The sequence below is a fragment of the Cyprinus carpio genome, chromosome B5 (assembly GCF_018340385.1).
Source record: "Cyprinus carpio isolate SPL01 chromosome B5, ASM1834038v1, whole genome shotgun sequence".
Classification (NCBI taxonomy): Eukaryota; Metazoa; Chordata; class Actinopteri; order Cypriniformes; family Cyprinidae; genus Cyprinus; species Cyprinus carpio.
Genome location: NC_056601.1, coordinates 1396006 through 1415219, shown reverse-complemented (window position 1 = coordinate 1415219; position 19214 = coordinate 1396006). Strand labels below are relative to the sequence as shown.

Genomic DNA, 19214 nt, shown 5'->3' with positions numbered 1-19214 from the left:
AAGCTATATCTGACACTGTTATTTTCTCAGAAGTATGCAAAGGTCAGTGAGAGGCGAGAGAGACAGACAGCGGGAGAGAGATTGAGATCTGCTTAACCACCATCACGGTATCCAACATGCTGAGATATGTCAAATGCCTAGTTTAGAAAAATATCCATATTTATAAACATGGATTTGGAATGTGCTTGTATAAAGCTGGCGAGAGAGAGAATACCTCAGCCGCCTCCCATGCTGCCGTTTTCTGTCTGCGGCCATTTGTTTGGGTTCAGGATGTAACAGCCATGCCATCCACTCACCGCTTCCTGTTGACCTCTGATTGGCGCCCTGTGGCGTCTGTACAGGTCAAAAGGTCAGCTATATCTATCTACTGTCACGTAGAGATAGGTCAGGATGATCGACTAGTCGTCAGGCCTTTAATGAGCTTGCCTAGTGAGCGTTTTCCTCTTTTTAACTTTAGTTTTTTGAGCAGTAGGCGGTGATTGTAAAATCTTCTCTTAACATGCTGATTTGTGCTGTGTTTTAGCGTACTAACAGTAACATATCACACTATATATCTATTTTGTCATCAAAGCACCACTTTTGTAACAAATAAATTTCCCACATGAAAAAGAAAATAGTGCGGGGCTTCACAGAAAAGGCATGTCACACATTGAATTAAATGTGAAATTTTGATGTAGAAGGACTGAAGTAGTAAGATATAGTATTGTAAAGGTTTGCCTCCGCATTTCACACAAAGGTTTGAATTTTGCTGATTTTTGTTTTTATATATATATACATATACAGTACAGGTCAAAAGTTTGCAAACATTACTATTTTTAATGTTTTTGAAAGAAGTCTCTTCTGCTCATCAAGCCTGCATTTATTTGATCAAAAATACAGAAAAAACAGTAATATTGTGAAATATTATTACAACTTAAAATAATAGTTTTCTATTTGAATATACTTTAAAAAAATAATTTATTCCTGTGATGCAAAGCTGAATTTTCAGCATCATTACTCCAGCCTTCAGTGTCACATGTAACATCCAGTCTATCACATGATCATTTAGAAATCATTCTGATATTCTGATTTATTATGAGTGTTGGAAACAGTTCTGCTGTCTAATATATTTGATGAATAAAAGGTTAAAAAGAACTGCATTTTATTCAAAATAAAAAAAAAATTCTAATAATATATATTCTAATAATATATTTTCTTTACTATCACTTTTTATCAATTTAACACATCCTTGCTGAATAAAAGTATTGATTTTATTTAAAAAAAAAGAAAGAAAAAAAATTACTGACCCCAAATTACTGACCAGTAGTGTATATTGTTATTACAAAATATTTATATTTTAAAAACATAGCTTCTTCTTTTTTTTTTTTTTTTTTTACTTTTTATTCATCAAAGTATCCTAAAAAAGTATCACATGTTCTGAAAAAATATTAAGCAGCAGAACTGTTTCCAACTTTGATAATGAATCATCATATTAGAATGATTTCTAAAGGATCATGTGATAATGATCCTAAAAATTCAGCTTTGCATCACAGAAATAAATGATAATTTAAAGTATAATAAATTTAAAAACAATTCTTTTAAATTGTAATAATATTTCACAATATTACATTTTTTCTTCTGTATTTTTGATCAAATAAATGCAGGCTAGAAGAGCAAAATAACTCAAAAAAAAAAAAAAAAAAAAAGTTTCCAAACTTTTGGTCTTTTGACCTGTACTGTATATATAACAAAAAGAAAACAAATAGATAGAATAGAAAACGAATATAGGAAGTTAGTGTTAGAGGCCTTTTTTAAAATAAAAAAAAACTTAAAAATGAATAGAGAGAGCATGTGTCAAGTAAACAAATTGACTTGAATAGAATTAGAATAGAGAGTGTTAGAGTTAGAGGGTGAAATAGAGATGGAAGGAATGTGTTTTTAGTCGTTTCTTGAAGACGGCTAAGGCTGCTGGGATTGAGTTGTGCAGGTCATTCCACCAGGAGGGAACAGTTCAGGTAAAAGTCTGTGGAAGTGTTTTTGTGTCTCTTTGGGATGAACAATGAAAAATGTTACACATGGAATTTTGTAAATTTCTGAGAGACAAGCATGACAAGAAATAAATAAGAGAAGACGTCATTGATTATTACAGGTCCTCGAGGGACAGGCATACGTTTGCCATTGATGATGTTACATTAGTGCATTGAGAAACATGGAACATGCGTGTTCGATTACACATGTGATTGCTTTCTTTGAGAGGTGTGTCATGTTCTTGGGAGAGTTTGGAAGGCGATCCATGCTATCACTCGTCACCTGTCCAGGTTCGCAGCTGCCAGGTTTGATCGCTCAGTGCCTGCGGTGTGGCAAAGTGAGGAACTCCTGTCCAACTTTGAATGAGCTGATAAGACCTGACAGGAGTGATAACTATGTGAAGAGCGGGAGTGAGAGAGAAAGCGATGTAGGGAGGTTTGTCATATGAGCCCTGTCTAATTCAGAGAAGCAGTGGTAGAGGGCGGAGCATTAAGCTGTCAGGCTTTTTTAGATGGAAATTTTGTATTTTTATTGACCTAGTAATTAAATATCATTTAATAATTTTTTTTTAAAAACTATATCACAGTGATGTAAAAATTCAATTTAATTTAATACATAAAATTATATAATTTATAAGTATTATTGGTATTTTTATTGTTGTTATATGTTATATTATTTTAAATTATATATAATTATTATGTCAAAGAAAAAGATTCATACATTTTTAATTATTAACAGTGATAAAGTATAAGTCTAACCATATTTAGGGATAAAATAATTTATTTTATTATATATAAACAATCTGACATTATACTTGATGATTTAATACATATTGATATCATATATTAAACAATATTTAACTCTCAGTGATATAATAAATAAATATCAGTTAAAATATAAAACATTTTCCACTCATAAAAATTAAATATCATTTAATACATACAATTTTTAGGATATAATATATATATATATATATATATATTATATATATATATATATATATATATATATATATATATATATATATAATATATATATATATATATATATATATATATATATATATATATATTTAATAATAATTAAATATTGATTTGCATTTGGTTTAATTATTGTGTCAGTGATTCTCAGTGATATGAGTTAAATGTCATTTAATATCTAAAATAGTTTGATTATAGTAATTAAATGTAGTCTAATATATAAATCATTTTGTGATATAATAATAAATATAATTTAATATATAGACCATTGTTCATTGATATAATTTGTTAATTTTTTTTTAAATAAAATTGAGAAATCATTTATGTATTAAATGATATTTACTTGTTATATAAAATATTTTATATATATATTTATTATTTATTTTTATTTATTTATTTTTACCATTTTTAATTACTGTTGCTACAGAGTCTGTGCAGTTTATTTATTTTCAAGGTTGTTTTACATCTCTTTCCCATGTCAAAATCAGTGTAATGCACTGCCTTTTGTGGTTTATTGCTTTAATATACTATCAAACCAGCTGTAAACTGTATTCACTTTAGAAATGTCAAGACACTAATGGAAGCTGAATATAACCAAACATCACGTCTTCAGGGTGTAAAAGGACTTTGGAAAACAGGATCCTCCACATAAGAGGAGTGTTTCCCTTCAGTATTTCTGTAGCTCTCCCGTTCCCCCTTTTACACGCATCTCTGCAGGTTCGAGGTGAAAACTGTTACGCTTGTGCAAGCTTCACAAGCTTCTTTGCTTCTCTCTGACATTTGCTAATGCCCGGAGACAGAGCTTGTCATATTCAATTGGAATTTCCTCACACTCTGTCTCTCTCGCTTTTTCACATTCTCTTCGACTAACAGAGTAAAAAAGTCTCATGTGCACTGAATTCATATCGGAGAAGCAAACAATTGCTTTATAATCGAAATTGTAGCCATTTGCATAGGGAGCGCCTGGCGGGCGCTCTAGGAAACATGCAAAAAAGCATATGAAAATGACTGTTTTCCGAACAGCTATTGGTTTGTAGGGCTGAATTGCATACAGTATCTGCAGTGCTTCGGAAAAAAGCTGAAGAGCTAAAACAAACAATGGTGCCACCAGCATGCAAACGCATCTGTCAGGCTGCTCAAGGCCTAGAGTTTAGTTATCTACACTGCTGATCCAAGCAAATGCTCTCCTCAAAGAAACAGCATTTTTTTGTAATGGCTTGTTCCAGTTCTCTCTAGGGGAGATCGAGATTAGACGGTGCTTTGAAAGTCTTCGAGGGCTTTTTATCTTTGTCCGGCCTTGTAATAGAGCCGAGAACATTTAAAATGCAGGGCTTAGTCACCAGGGCTTTTTAAATGGCGGTAAAGTCAGCAGATGCTCTGCAAGATGTTACCAACCGTAGAAGACTTTGTGGAAACTGCCCATTATCTGAAGGAAGTCCTCTAACGTTCCCAACATTTCTGAAGACCAAATCTGAACCCTTTCAAACAAGCAAACATGTACTTATGTGGTGTTTTGTACAGCTATGATTTCAAAAGCCATGACCAATATCATAATGGTAGGATATTGAATTGCTACGGAGAGAGATGTGACCTGTCCTGTGAACTCCCTCACTTTTATGCGAACGTTGACTTTGGTTCTCCGCCACTGGCCAGAGAGCCCTGAAGGAAGAAGAAAAAGGCAAAAAATAAAACCGTCCTTCCCCGAATTCACTTGCTCGAGAGCCCAGAAAGACTTTTGTGGCAAAGAAGCAAATTGTCACCTTCCCTTTTCTTTTCGCGGGAAACTGTGACATGAAACAACAGGAAGAGCATTGTGGAGGGTCAGATACTTGTGGTGGGGATGAAATAACTTTGTGTTTTGCAGTTCAGGCTAACTTGCAATTAAATGAGATTTAAGCTATTTTATTCATCTTGGAAACTTTCAGCCGTGTTTCATTTAGACAGAGTCGTGACCTTTTGATTTAAATGGAGGGTTTACCCAGAAATAAAAAACTTGTTCAGTTGTTTTTTTTTTTTTTTTTTTTTTACTCAGTGAAATGAAAATGAATGAGAGGCGCTTTTGTTTGGACCCCACTGACTTTCATTATATAGACAAAACCAGCAAAATCCTCATTAGTTGTTTTTATTTACTCACCCAAATATGTATGATTTTTCTTCTTCTGTGGAACAAAAAAGAAAATATTTAGAAAATGTTTCAGCATTTTTTTATTTTTTTTTGAAAATGTTTTTTTTTTTTTCTCTCAGTGTAATGAAAATGAATGAGGGCCACTTTTGTTTGGACCCCACTCACTTTCATTATATAGACAAAAACAGTAAAATCTTAAGAATTTGCCATCATGTACTCATCTAAATCTGTATGAATTTCTTTCTTCTGTGAAACACAAACAAAATATTTTGAAAATGTTTCAGTGTTTGTTTTCCCCTCAGTGTAATGAAATTTAAGGTGGTCAACTTTTGTTTGGACCCCACTGACTTTCATTATATAGACAAAAACAGTAAAATTCACAAAAATTGTCATCATTTATGATGACAGTTATATGGTTTTCATTCTTCTGTGGAAGACAAAAGAACATATTTAGGACCCCCCCCCATCCTTAATATAATAAAAATGAATGAGGGTCACTTTTGATTGGACCCCACTGACTTTCATTATATAGACAAAAACAGTAAAATCTTAAGAATTTGTCATCATTTTCTCACCCGAATCTGTATGATTTTCCTTCTTCTGTGGAACACAAAAGAAAACTATTTTTAAAAGGTGTCAGTGTTTTCCCCCCTCCATTTAATGAAAATAAATGAGGTCCACTTTGTTTGGACCCCATTGACTTCCATTGTATAGACAAAACAGTATAATCTTTAGAATATCTTCGAGGACAAACTAAAAAAGACACAAAAAAAAACAAAAAAAAAAAAAATATTTAAAAAATTTATCAATCATTTTTTTTTTTTTAAAAAAAATAATAAAAAAAATTCTCAGTGTAATGAAAATGAATAAGGGCCACTTTTGTTTGGAGCCCACTGACTTTCATTATATAGACAAAAACAATAAAATTCTCAAAAATTGTCATCATTTTCTCACCCGAATCTGTATGATTTTCCTTCTTCTGTGGAACACAAAGGAAACTATTTTTTAAAAGGTGTCAGTGTTTTCCCCCTCCATTTAATGAAAATAAATGAGGTCCACTTTGTTTGGACCCCATTGACTTCCATTGTATAGACAAAAACAGTATAATCTTTAGAATATCTTCGAGGGCAAGTGACTGATGACAGATCCAAAAAGTTCCAGATACACTCAAGATAGCTTATAAATGATGTTTAGGTGAACTATCACTTTAATACTTCAGTTTGGCCATTTCAATGTCTTTATTTTAACTCTTGTTGGTCTCTTTTACTGTTTTTCTGTGAGTATTTGGAATCAGCCGGGTTCAATGGCTGGTTATCTTATCTCAAAGCTGGCGTATAGTCTCTTTTCTCTGTATTAGAGATGAATGAGGCCTATTCAACAGTGGACTCATAGAATACTTCCTCAGGTCCAATTCAAGCAGGTCACTCTTAGTGCCATGTAACTGGATCTCCGAGTCCTCAATAGATCCATGAAAGCGATCCCGTTCTCAGAAAGGACAGCAGGGATGCCCTGGACTTTCTTTCTCACGCCTTCTGTCTCTCTCTCTCTCACTATTCCATCTGTTTCTCTGCTCTTTTGTTTTTTCCTCGTATCTTTGAGCAGCTGAACTGGAGCAGGTTTTACTGTCGTCAGTGGGAGAAAGCAAGATGTTGATGGTTTTCTGTCTTGTGTGGCAGCTTTTGTTTTGTTTCAGATTGTGAAAGGCACATTTCATAACATGTTTCTTAAGCGAGGGACTGTTCAGAAAGCCAACCTGATATGGGGTAACTGAGAATAATACCAATATCGGACCATCTATCCAACAAAAAAGAAAGAAGAGGAAAAAAATGGTAAAGTGAAGTGAACAATGCTGACTGATGTCTGCAAGAATTTTAAAGGTTGAATCAGATATATTGTGTAAAGAAGGATAATGTTATATAGTGTTTATAGCTGGGGTTCCCAAACATTTTGACCAAATAAATCTATATGACAAATTATTTTCTTTAATTAATGTTATTATTATTTGATGTTAATCTTTCCAATTTTCCAGTGTTTACTTGTAAAAAAATATTCCTATTGTTTTTCTTATATTTATTTTCCATTATATGTTAAGACTTTTTACATGTATTTAAATTTGATTGTAAATTAACAATTTAATTTAATTTAATTTAATTTAATTTAATTTAATTTAATTTAATTTAATTTAATTTAATTTAATTTAATTTATAAAATATTATTATTTCCAAATAAATATCTATAAATCATTAATTAATTATTATTAATTAAATTATAAATATCTAAATATATATGAAAGGTGCATTTAAATATTCTAATATAATTCTAATATTCTAAGATCTAAAATATAAAAGACATTCTAAGATCTAGCTATTACCAGCTTGCTTCGCCTAATCCATAGTTAATTATTATTGTTGGTGAATGATTGCTGAGCATCACTATTGCCATCATTTTGTGGTATCAAAATGTTTTTCTTTTTTTTTTTTTTTAAATAATTGTGTTTCATAATTTTCACCTACAGTTGAAAATCCCTATTATTTAAATTGAAAGAGGGACCCGAGCCATTATTGATATTTATAGACCAGAATATCACTGAAATTTGCAGGTTGAACTCTTTTGACTTAAGCCTGTAAGTAACTCTGTAGCAACCACCCAGCAGTCCATTAAAATACACTCAGTCACTTAAAACCCTGTAGCAACACCCTGGCAACCTTGAGACGAGTTTAAAAAGTTAGATAAGTTCTTAACTTTTTGGATAAAAGCATCTGCTAAGTAGCTGTAGCCTCATAATTGCTCTCAGAACAGCTCTTAGAGGCAGTCTCTTACTTTACAGCTTGCATGAAACATTGGTCACAGATGGTGGATGTTTGTGCAACACGCATGCATGCGCTGATTCTCTCCTGAGGGAAAAGGCGAAAAGGCGTGAGATTATTGAGCTTTTCTGGGCAATGTCTGTACCTGCCATGTGTGGTAACCACTCGTCTTCCTTTTTACAAAGTGAATCAGTCCCACACAACATTCAGTGTAATTAGTTTTAATGAAAACACGTGGCTGGGAGCGATTTTCAGACATGTTAGAAAATTAAAATGGAACAAAATGAAGTATTTCCCCTCCAAACCTCCTCGTTCCATGTTTAATTGGAGCTTCAGTGGAGCAAGCAAAACACTCCTTTGACATTGGCTTTAGGTTCACTGCAGGCAGCGCTACCAAGGAAGAAATTCATTTGCACATATTTTATTTGGTTCATCCTTCTAAATGTTATAATGTACACTTTTTGTCTCCCTTTTTCTCACATTATATAACATTTTCAGAAACATGTTGCATCAATTGAAAACCACAGTGCCCAAAAACCCCCATTCTCAGATGCTGTCATCATGTACTTATCTCTTTTATGTTTAAAAACTCTTTGTTAATGTTAATTATGGCTAATTAGCAAGATTAAAGAACGGAATCCTGGATAGAGTTCAGTTTTTGCTATAAATAGAGGCTTAAGAGTTAATATTAGAATTGGGTCAGGCTGGTCTATTAGGCCTACTTATTTTCTAGTTTTTTTTTGGATACTTTAAAGTGGATGAATTTGAGGGCACAACTTTTCAGACAATGTTTTAGCATTTTATTAGTAACCAATCGACTGTCATGCTAAAACCCTCTCTGAGACGTTAATGTGGACTCCAAATATATTTCATTGTGGCTCAAGTTAAAACTAATTTCAAAAGCCACATCTTGAGACCTTTTTTTAATTTCCATTATGTTGTGCTCCATTGAGCTTGAATGCAAGAGTGCTTCCTGTCTGATTAGTGTCTGACATCCCACCAACTACATGAGTTTTGTATATTCTCAATACCTAATACCACGTTATTACAATGCTTTTTTTTTCTTTTTGACGTTGTTATTTTATCCACATGCAATATGTTTTTTCTCTGCTTTTTAGGTAGTATAATTATATATTTTTAATTATCTTATAGAGTGGCATGAAAATACAGTAGAAAATACATTCAGTGCAGCGGTATATATCAAAGTTGGATGTAAGGGTGTATGTATGTGAGGGCTGTAGAAAGATAAACAGGTGTGGCCTGTTGCCTGTAATTCATGAGACTTGACTCGAGCTCAAATGCTGTTGGACAAAAGTGTGGAGTTTAGGGAAGGAACGAAGTATACCCTTGATTGATTTAACCATTGATTATATGTACATGCCCTTTGAAGACAGTTACCAAAAACACAGACATGGAAATGCTTAGAACAGTGCTGTTCTGCAGTATTTCTGTGTTTTGATTTGGGCTTGGGTTTGGCCTAAAGTAACATGAGACAGAAACGGTGCTGTGGTGTGGCCTGTAATCACTGTTTCTCAATTTCAGAGGGTCTAACGTTGCACACACATGCCCTACAATGCACCCGACACATGTCTGCCTGCCTAAAACCACATATAATTAACATTCTTGCCATACCAATAAACCTGAGCAAAAACAGGGCGATCCGAAACAGGTGTGAGTTCATGTGTGCACGTGTAATAAAATACAACACAAGTAGTAAGTGGATCCACACTTTGATCCAGCTTTGGGCGGTTTGGGTTTCTATAATTCAACTGCACTCCCATCAGAGCAGAGATGTGGTAACATACTGTAATCATGTCGCATTTCTCAGAGTTAACCAATTCTGATTTGACACCGTCCTGATTTGAATTATGCATAAAACCTTGGTCTAGTTTCCCAGTTTTGGCTGTACAGGCTTTGCCTGAGAACATTTTCTGATAATCTTTACATTTATTGAGTCTCAGAGTTTAAGCAGAATCTATACTGTAGCTGACAGCACTGATTATTGATCGGCTCAGTTGTTTTCTCTCTTGCTAACAGCTTAAACATATGCTTCACCCCGTTGTAAATCATGCTCTAAATGTTTTAAGGGCCATGTGGGTGTTGTAATGCTGCGCAGAAGGGCAGAGTTGGAGATGTAGCCTGTGTTTTACACTCAAGTCATGAAAAATCCAATTGTCTTTAATCTTTTGAAATATATGATGCTGATATGCTATGTAAATGTAATGCAAATTTAAGGAATTACTTTAAGTATCAACCCAGGCTCACTGGAAAACATGCTTGGGATGAAATTTCTGCAAAACTATATTAAGATGGTTCATGCGGATTACAAAGTGAAGTGTCCAGTGAGCTCAGTTTTATTTAAAACAGATAAACATGAATAAGACTATGTTTTATTATGGTTGTTGTATTGTACATATCACATCAGCTGATATTTGAAAATAACATACCACCTTTATTAAACCTTAACCTAAACTTAACTGATAGTGACGCAAACCTGGGAAAAAAACGCATTTTCTGAAGCAGCTATTCTATATTAGCTTGCTTTTACAAGTCTTTGAACTCTTTTATCATGCTTTGAACTTGTAGCTCATCTGTGCAGTGCTTTACCAGGTGGGCTTCCGAGCAAGTTTACTACATCTGAAAAGCCATACATATGGAGCTAATTAAGTGATGCATGTCAAAATGCGGAAAAGCTGACAAATCATGCATTGTGGTAAAAGCGTTCTGAGGTCATAACACAATATTATGGAAGGAACTGCATTCAAATAAATCTTTATTAATTGATAATCTGCCCTTTTAATGCTAATTTGAATGAAAGCAGTGTTTGTAGTGTTTGCAGATACGCGATTATCAGCACAGAGGAAACCGTGTGTAATTGAATCGGTTGAGGAAATGATTCAACGATTCACTCTTAAAAACTAACACTTGTTTCATTCGTAAATGAATCTGTGTTTTTAGAATGCATTCATAGTTTCAGAATTGTGTCCTTGAACTCCTGAAGTAGGGGTTTCTTGGGTAATAGCGCCTAAAATAATCAAGGATCTGTGGGCGGATATCCATTGAGAGGTCTTGATGTAAGAGAGAGGGTGCAAATGACACAAGCATTATGAGGTCCTGTGGGAACAATGAGCTCTAGTGTCCTCCCAGACAAATCCTACAATATGACGGCAGTCTACAGCTTTTTTTCACTTTTTCCATGAATGGATGGGGAGAACAAGAGGCATAGACAGAGGATGATGCTGAAAAGGGAGGAATGCTGTGGGAAGAAGCTAATTCATGCATGTTTTTACCGCCACATTGTCTGTATCAGAGGTCTCTGTATGCTAGCTTCCGTAGGAGTTGTTTTACTCAAGCATGCTTTTTTACAATAAGAATACACCCACATGTTGCCACTCGCTTTAGAGAGTCGTGTTTGTTATCGCGGCTTTGAAAGTCCTGCTCATGTTGATGTGTGCAGATATTGAGCTACGATACAAGGGAACTCAACACAGTTCAGTCAGTTCAGGACGATTGGACCGCAGCTATCTACAACCTTTGATAAAGCTGACGAGTTAGACGGCATATTTAGCTCTCCGGTGTGCATTAGTACAGGCTTACACAACCCACACATGTCTCAGATTCTCGTTGTGTGTTTATATGCAGGCTCATTTGGCAGTTAGGGTTGCACTTCAAAGGCTGGCTTGAGCAGTTTTGGAAAGTGAACATGACCCTAGCGTGGGCTCTGTCTTTTTGTTTTGCTGTTAATTTTACGAGTCTTGGCTTCGTGACCCCCTCCATGACAAAAGGAAATGTAAACTAAACCGGCTGTTACCTCACAAGCTCTACTCAATCTGTGAGGAAAATTGGTGCACTTGAGGAGAGAAGGACGACAATAAGATCATTCCTTCTTTTTCTTCTGCTCTCTGGCTTTTTATAGACTCTTTGTTTAGTTCGCTTTCTTTCTCTTTTGTGTATTGCTGAGACTGGTGCTTTATCATTTCAGATGCATCTGACCCAAACAAACTCAATTTGAAGCTTTTAGACTTCAACCAGTCAACTACTCTTTCCTTATTACAACTTTTACAGAAGAATACCATACTATTATGTGATTGCTAAACTGAATTTTCAGCACCATTACTCCAGTCTACAGTGCCACATGCTGACAATTATAGAAATTATTCTAAAATTCTGATTTCGTACTCTAAAACAAACAAAAAAATCAGTGTTGAAGATAGCAACATTTGTAACTATATACTGTACTGTTGCTTTTGATCAATTTTGATCAACCTTGCTGAATGAAAGAATTATGTTCTTAAAAAAAAAAAAAAAAAAAAAATCTTAGTCATTTTTGCTAAAAAAAAATGTTTTGCCAAAAATATTTTTATATAAAAAAGAAACATACAGTAATGTTTGCTTTTTGGCTACTTGAGTGATTTAAATAATTTACAAATGAAAATTACTCTCATTTGATTTGATTATTTTTTATTGTTGTTTGGAACTTAAATATCATTGTTCATAACAAATACATAATGCAGACATCAGTATAAATACTGTTTCATATTTTATAAAACCCGAGTTACGAACAAAAACCTCAAAACAGTCATTCCACAGTAATACCATGTTTTATTTGGACATATAATAATAATAATAATATGTTTAATTTATATAGCGCCTTTCCCGAGCTCAAGGATGCTGAACATCGTACAAAAAGGAGCAAATATTAATAACAAGGAACAATTTCATTGGACATTTGCCCAATTCAGTTGCATATAATGCAGTTGCATATAACACAGATTATGTAGTAAAGGCATATAGTGTAAGTGCCATAGTACAATATATGAAAATGGACTGTGGTATATACAGTACTGCATGAAATTACCATGGTATTATGTGATTCCATCACTGTACCATGTTCCAGCCGCAATATATTTTTTACGAGGGACTTTTTCTTTGCTTTCATCTGTGATATTCCCCCATTGTTTACTTTCCTGTCAGGGTCGGTTTGAGGTGGTGTCAGTGGCGTGTGCTAAGTTAGTCTGCCATTCCCACTTCTATTTATTTAACCTCTTGTAGTCCCACTTTCACGTCGCAGCCCATGAAGCTTTTGTTCTCTGTACGGATTGTGAAGATGAAAGATGGCAGCGAAGCCTTGTGGATTGTGTCAGTTTTCATCCAGCTGGACTCTGCGGGCCCAGATGTAGCGTTGGAGGATTCCCGCTGCAAGAGAGGATGTCTACGCATGAAATAACAATTTCACAGTGTCAGGCACTTGTGTGTGTTGGCCAGCACACCAGCTAAACCTCTGTGACTGTTACTTCAAGACCTTTATTATTCATCACCCAGGGCCAACTCATATACATCCATTCAGCTTATTTTTTCCCCCTGAGAAACTCCTGTGGTGGATGACAGAAATCATTAGTAATGATTCCAGACATGCATGACTTTTTAAGTTACTGTTTTCATGCAGTTTATACTGTATGAGCATCTATATAACTCGTCCACTTTGGAAAAGAGTGCCTAGGACAATGTTCAGATGTTTTTTCATACAGGTTTGGAAGGACATTAGGGTGACTCTTTTTGGTGAACTATCCCCTTAAACCAACAATATGCGATTCCAAACTCTACTAAAGGCTTTTTAAATTAATTCTCACCTTCCATAACAGTTGCAACAAGCAAAATTGCCTTAAAATTGTTGGCTGCCTTAAGGCGTTTCTCATTCTATTTATACTCTTCAAAAGCAGCACATGGCAGCACACACTGCTCACTTTTACCATTAAAGGGAACAGGATTGAATAATGTGCAGTGTATAAGAGAGTCATGGAGAGGTTAGAGAAGGTTCAACCAGGTTAATGTTGTAGTTCTGAACCTGCTTGATTTTACAGTATGTCATGCTGAAGTTTTGAAGGGATTTTGTGAATGAGAACTACTTGGGAAGATGCTATTTATTTTAGTTATGACGATATTAGCTCTAGATAAAAATAATTCACCGGTTGTCCTGTACTGATTTTGATGTAGGTCTGTGAAGTTTTGCTGTACATATTGATTTGGATTTTTAATTTAATTTTATTTTTATGGCTAATACTGACATCTTAGAGAGCAGGGTGGCAGTTAGCCAATATTAAGCTGATATAAACCGATATACTGCGTTATTTCATTTAAAAAATAATAAATAACACATGCATGTCACTTTGTGCATGCACCTAAATTTATTTTACTAAAATTATTATAAATAAATAGTTTTAAAATCAATCAACCTGAACAAATAGTTTGAACTTGATTAAAAAAAAAAATCCATAAAATAAACAGATTTATACTGTTTTGATAGGAACTTCTTGATCCTGTAATCCTCTTATAGAATTTTTCCCAAATAAAGATGGACAGACTGTGGCATTTTTATGCAGGTTATGCATATATAATAAGAAAGTCGCACAGAAGGATTAAAAAAGTTCTCAAATAGGTTCTCGGTGATGTCAAAATAAAAGTCCTGTTTCTGACACCTATCGGTATCAGCAAAATGCCCAAAATTGGCCACGCATGATAATGTTTCATTTGAAGATAGTATTTTTTATTCATCTATTTTAATTTTTTTAACCTTGTGTAGTTTATTTCTTGCCATGCATGCAAAATGCCGTTGTTGGAATCTGTCTACTTTGGCTGTTTACCATTTGTGCCAGAACACTGTAGATGTAAACAAGCCTACTTATTTTATCAAAACAATGCATGATTACATGGCTACTTGGAGTTTATCATTTGCACTAAGCATTGTTTTTTCCAGTCCTGTCAGAACAGTTCTTTCACCCATTTTTAGGTCACAATGCACCGGTTGGAAGGGCCATATTAGCCACGATGCATCATGACACATACATCTCTTCAAATCATGTTCCCTTAATGGGATCTGCTTTTGATAATATAGTCGAGAGGCTTCTGTATCCAGACTTAAAGTGGTTATTTGTCGTTGAAGTTTGTCCAGTCGTTGTCGGTTCATTTTGAAAGCGCATCCCCTGAGGCAGACAGACTCGGTGAGCGTTTCATATGATGTGGCGGATGAGCAGATGGTTTGGCGCTGTCACTTTTATACAAAATCATTTTCTCTGCTTGTCTCATAGGCCTGCCACGTTCTCAGCCGAGCCCAGGGCTGGCTAAAGCTAGTTGAAGTGAGAAATCGTTTTAGCCTCTGCCATTGTCTCCTCACTCCATTCAGTGTGACACAGAACGAGACCCAAAGGAAGCACCGTGTCCTGTAGAATTAGCTCACCTCCCTCCCAGTGCATCATAGGCATCAAGACACAGAGCCTACCTGCAAGACTTTAATACGCAAATAACCACAGAAAGATTGTGACATCGGAAAAAAAAGGTACAAAAGCTGTCACTGGGGCAGTACCTTTTAGGTACTAATATGTACACTTTAAGTACTAATATGTTCCTTTAAAGTACCAATATGGACTCTTTAGGTACAAAGGTGTGCCTTTTAAAAAGGTACAGCCCTAGTGACAACTTTTGTAACTTTTTTTCTGAGAGTGTAATGTGACAAATTTGAATTGGTGGGAGTTAGATTTGTGGTGAATGTAGACTTAAATTGGAGTGTTTTTCTCACACAAAGCTACTGATGGCTTCAGAAGAATTGGAATATAGCCAAAAAGTCATGCACACCACTTTCCCAGTTGTTTGTTATTATTCATGAGGATTCCAATAGGTCTAGAAATCAGACTTATAAAATAAGGCTTCCTCATATATCCAGGTTTTTCAAACAGTTGTCGAGGGAGAAAGAAAAGTTATTTTGGTTTATTCAAATGCTTGGTTATTATTTTAAATAATCTGGAGGCACTCTTAGAAGTCTTCCGAGACCCCTGGTGGATCCCAGCCTTCTAATTTAGAGCCACAGATTTAAGTTATTCAACTACACTTGTTCCACAAATGAAAGAAAGTTTGAAATGACATGAGGGTGAGTAAATGACAGTTTTCATTTTTGGGGAGAACTGTTGCTTTAATGACAAAGAATTGACATTTGTATTCTCCTCCAGCGCTTCTGCTGCATTTAATTGAGAATTGTGTCCCTGGTGAATCCTGGTGCCTTCAGCTGTCACAGACACAACAAATAGTTTAATTTATTTCTGCCTTTTTTGCATAAATGTGTACTCTTTTCTTTTCTCTGATGAGCACATCTGAAAACTCAATAAGGAAGCAATTAGCAACTTTCACATATAATAACAGGGCAACTAACTCTGTGCATAATCCATTCTATCCATTTGTTTTTTCTAAGACCCTCTTGTTTCTGGCTCTGTGGGGGGGTTCCTCCCTTCCTCCTGTTCCGAGCTTCTTTTTCTGTTGATATACTTGCATTTTATAGTTTTCTTTTTCCATTTGCTCTTTCATGCGGCCGAGACTCTGTTTCTCATCAAGGTCTGTGATCCATCCACAGCAAAGGCATCACATGGCAATACAGGGGGATACTTGATGACGGAGTGGGGAACGATTTGAGGTAGTGTTATTACGGCTAGATGAGAGGAGAGAAAGCTCATCCTCAGGAACCTACAAGTGCAAACGCTCACGTTTTTTCCCAAAAACCGGTGTCTCTTTGATTGCCGCTCAGCAACCCACACTTGGTTTCGACTACCTATTCATCTCGACGATGGACCTTCTTATCTACTCACTGCCGCAACTTAAAGATGCCTCCCGACCACATCAAGTTAAGCTGCTGCTAATTGCTACCCTTCCTCGGGCCCTTCTTATTTCAGCCATCCAGTCTGGAAACCTTTTCTGCCGAGGTTAGCCACAGCATCAAGATGTTTGCCGGCTTGTGGCCCAATGCAACTGCGACACTATTTCTCATCACAGAGGCAGCAAAGTTGCTCTTCAGGTGACTTTTGCCTTCTGCAGGTGAGCATAAATAGGAATAATGAGTCCTGTGTTGTGCGGAGGGTGGGTATGAAGGACGTCCATCCCATCAGTAATGCATGGTTTGGCTGGCAGTAACTCTGTCCAAGATTACAAAGAGGAAATCATGATTGCTCTGGGAGATGTGTGGCTCTCCAGTGCACCGTAAACTCCCTGAGCTTCACGCGACAGCAGAAGCGTCGGCCGACCCTTGACGGAATGACAACACCATCCAGTCACGCATTATTTATTGCCATCCTTTATGAATGTCAATCTGCTGCCTAAGTCTATGTCTGGATTAACGTTGCCATAAAGTTGTCATAAAGGAATAGTCATCATTTACTCACTGTCATATTGTCCCTTTATTTATTCTACCTGTAAGACTTTCTTAAATAATATCCTGACAGCACTTCTCCAATTTTCCCAACCAACATACAAACAAACAAACAAATAAATAAAATGCTCATATATATTTAATTTCCATGAATATTTAAATATTCACTGAATATTCACTCATTTGCCAAAAAGGTATTACTGCATGCTTATTTAATGTATAAACGTTTTATTTATTTTTCATTTTCAGCAAAAAAAACTTATTTGTTTTGAACAGCCATATATTTTTTATTTTTTGGTTTGCATCCATTAAGTTACAAATATTAATTAAGAGTAACTTTAATTTATAAAATATTTATATAACTGAATTAACCAAATAAGTGTTACCTATATATGTGTATTAAATTAAATTTAATATATATATATATATATATATATATATATATATATATATATATATATATATATATATATATATATAAATGAATACTTTTATTCAACAAGGAAAAATAAAACTGATCAAAAGTGACACTAAAGAATTAAACACTTATTTGAAATTATCACAATATGTTTTAACTTTTTTTTATTGGTCAGATAAATTAATAAATATGTCCCAAATTAATAGGTTGTACATGTATCAGTTCATACAAGTTGAGCAAACCACATATTAATATTGAGACCATACAGATTGTTTAGTTAAAAAATAAAAAATAAAAAAATAAAAACTCATGGTCATCGTAATTCCAGAAACCTAACAGTATTAATGTCTCTGTGGGGGTTGTTTCTGAGTCTTGCCACCTGCATGGCTTTAATTAAATCTACATGACACCCAAAAAGCAAAGCCTGTGATTTCACGTTTTAATGAGGCCTGGTTTTCTTTCTTCTTGATTCCAGCGAGCATGTCTTCCACAGTGCTGCCTGGACGCTGTCCAAGTGTTCTGCGGCTTTTAGGGCTGTATTTTCTGATTGAATACAACTGTTTGGGTCGTGCGAGCAACAGCGCAAATGTCCTGCCACATATATAGCTGCTCCCTACATTCGTTTGCTCGAATGTGCCTTTTTCAGAGCCAGCCACCGGAAAGCATTTGCCCTTCTTGAGGCAAGCAAGCCTCACACAAATCAAAATGATTATCGGTGAGCGCTCATTTGAGGCAGTCCTGCATGAGGTATGTTAATTGCCTTTAATTAATGGCATTCAGGAAATTTGTTTAGTGAAGCTGTGTGGTTTTTTGATTTGTTGCATGATGCCCTATACTCATCTCCTAAAGGGAGGTCTCAGCCCACATCAATGGCACATCAAGACAACTCTGCTCCGAATCTTCCCTGTGCTCCAAAATCACTTCACTCATTTGTTAAGTTCATTAGTATGTGTGTACAAGATGAGTGAAAATGTCCCCATTAAAAACAAAGGTTCTTTTGTTGTTATTTTATAAAGAACCTTTCAAATCTATGGAACCTTTCCATTGTTCAGAATGTTCTTTCTAGTGGAAAAAGATTCTTTAGATTTTTAAAATGTTGTTCATACCAACATACCAGCCTTTTTTTTTTTTGGCATAATTTTGGGGACCAGAATTTGGGCTCCTAATTTTGACTTGACCCAGTAAGCAACCACCCAGAACATCATGGCAATGAAAATCTAGGTTACTTATTATTATTATTATTAATAATTATATGAGATTTTTTTTTTTTTTTTTTTTTTTGCACATTTAAATTTTTTTTTGGCTTTTGGAGACCTTGGAGGGCAAATCAGAATAGCGATGTTATCAGATTTTGAGATACATACCATACCACATACCAGCTTCCATCATTCAAACCAGAACTCAGTCGAAAATGAGATGCTTTGAAGTCTGGAGCTTAGAAATAGCAGCAGATACCCTTCAATGGAATGGTTATCCTCTTGTTTATTTTGACTGTGCATAAGTCCTGGGTCTCTGTTGTTTTTGTTTGAGAAAAGGGTCCATATGGTTGCCTTCCAGGATTTTTGACCTTTTTTGTAGTTTAGCTTTTTGCTAGGGGTTTAGAGAAGGGTAAGTGACATGACCGTCTTTGCACCTGACTGTGGCATAAGCGTTATGGAATTAGTTTGCAGACAGGTCATACCAGACAAAT

At 35.1% G+C, this 19214-nt stretch overlaps 1 protein-coding gene across 2 annotated transcripts in view; it reads left to right on the top strand.

Annotated features, from left to right (window-relative positions):
* LOC109075975 (kremen protein 1) overlaps positions 1 to 19214 on the top strand; it is a 62149-nt gene that overhangs the window by 7360 nt on the left and 35575 nt on the right. The window lies entirely within an intron of this gene.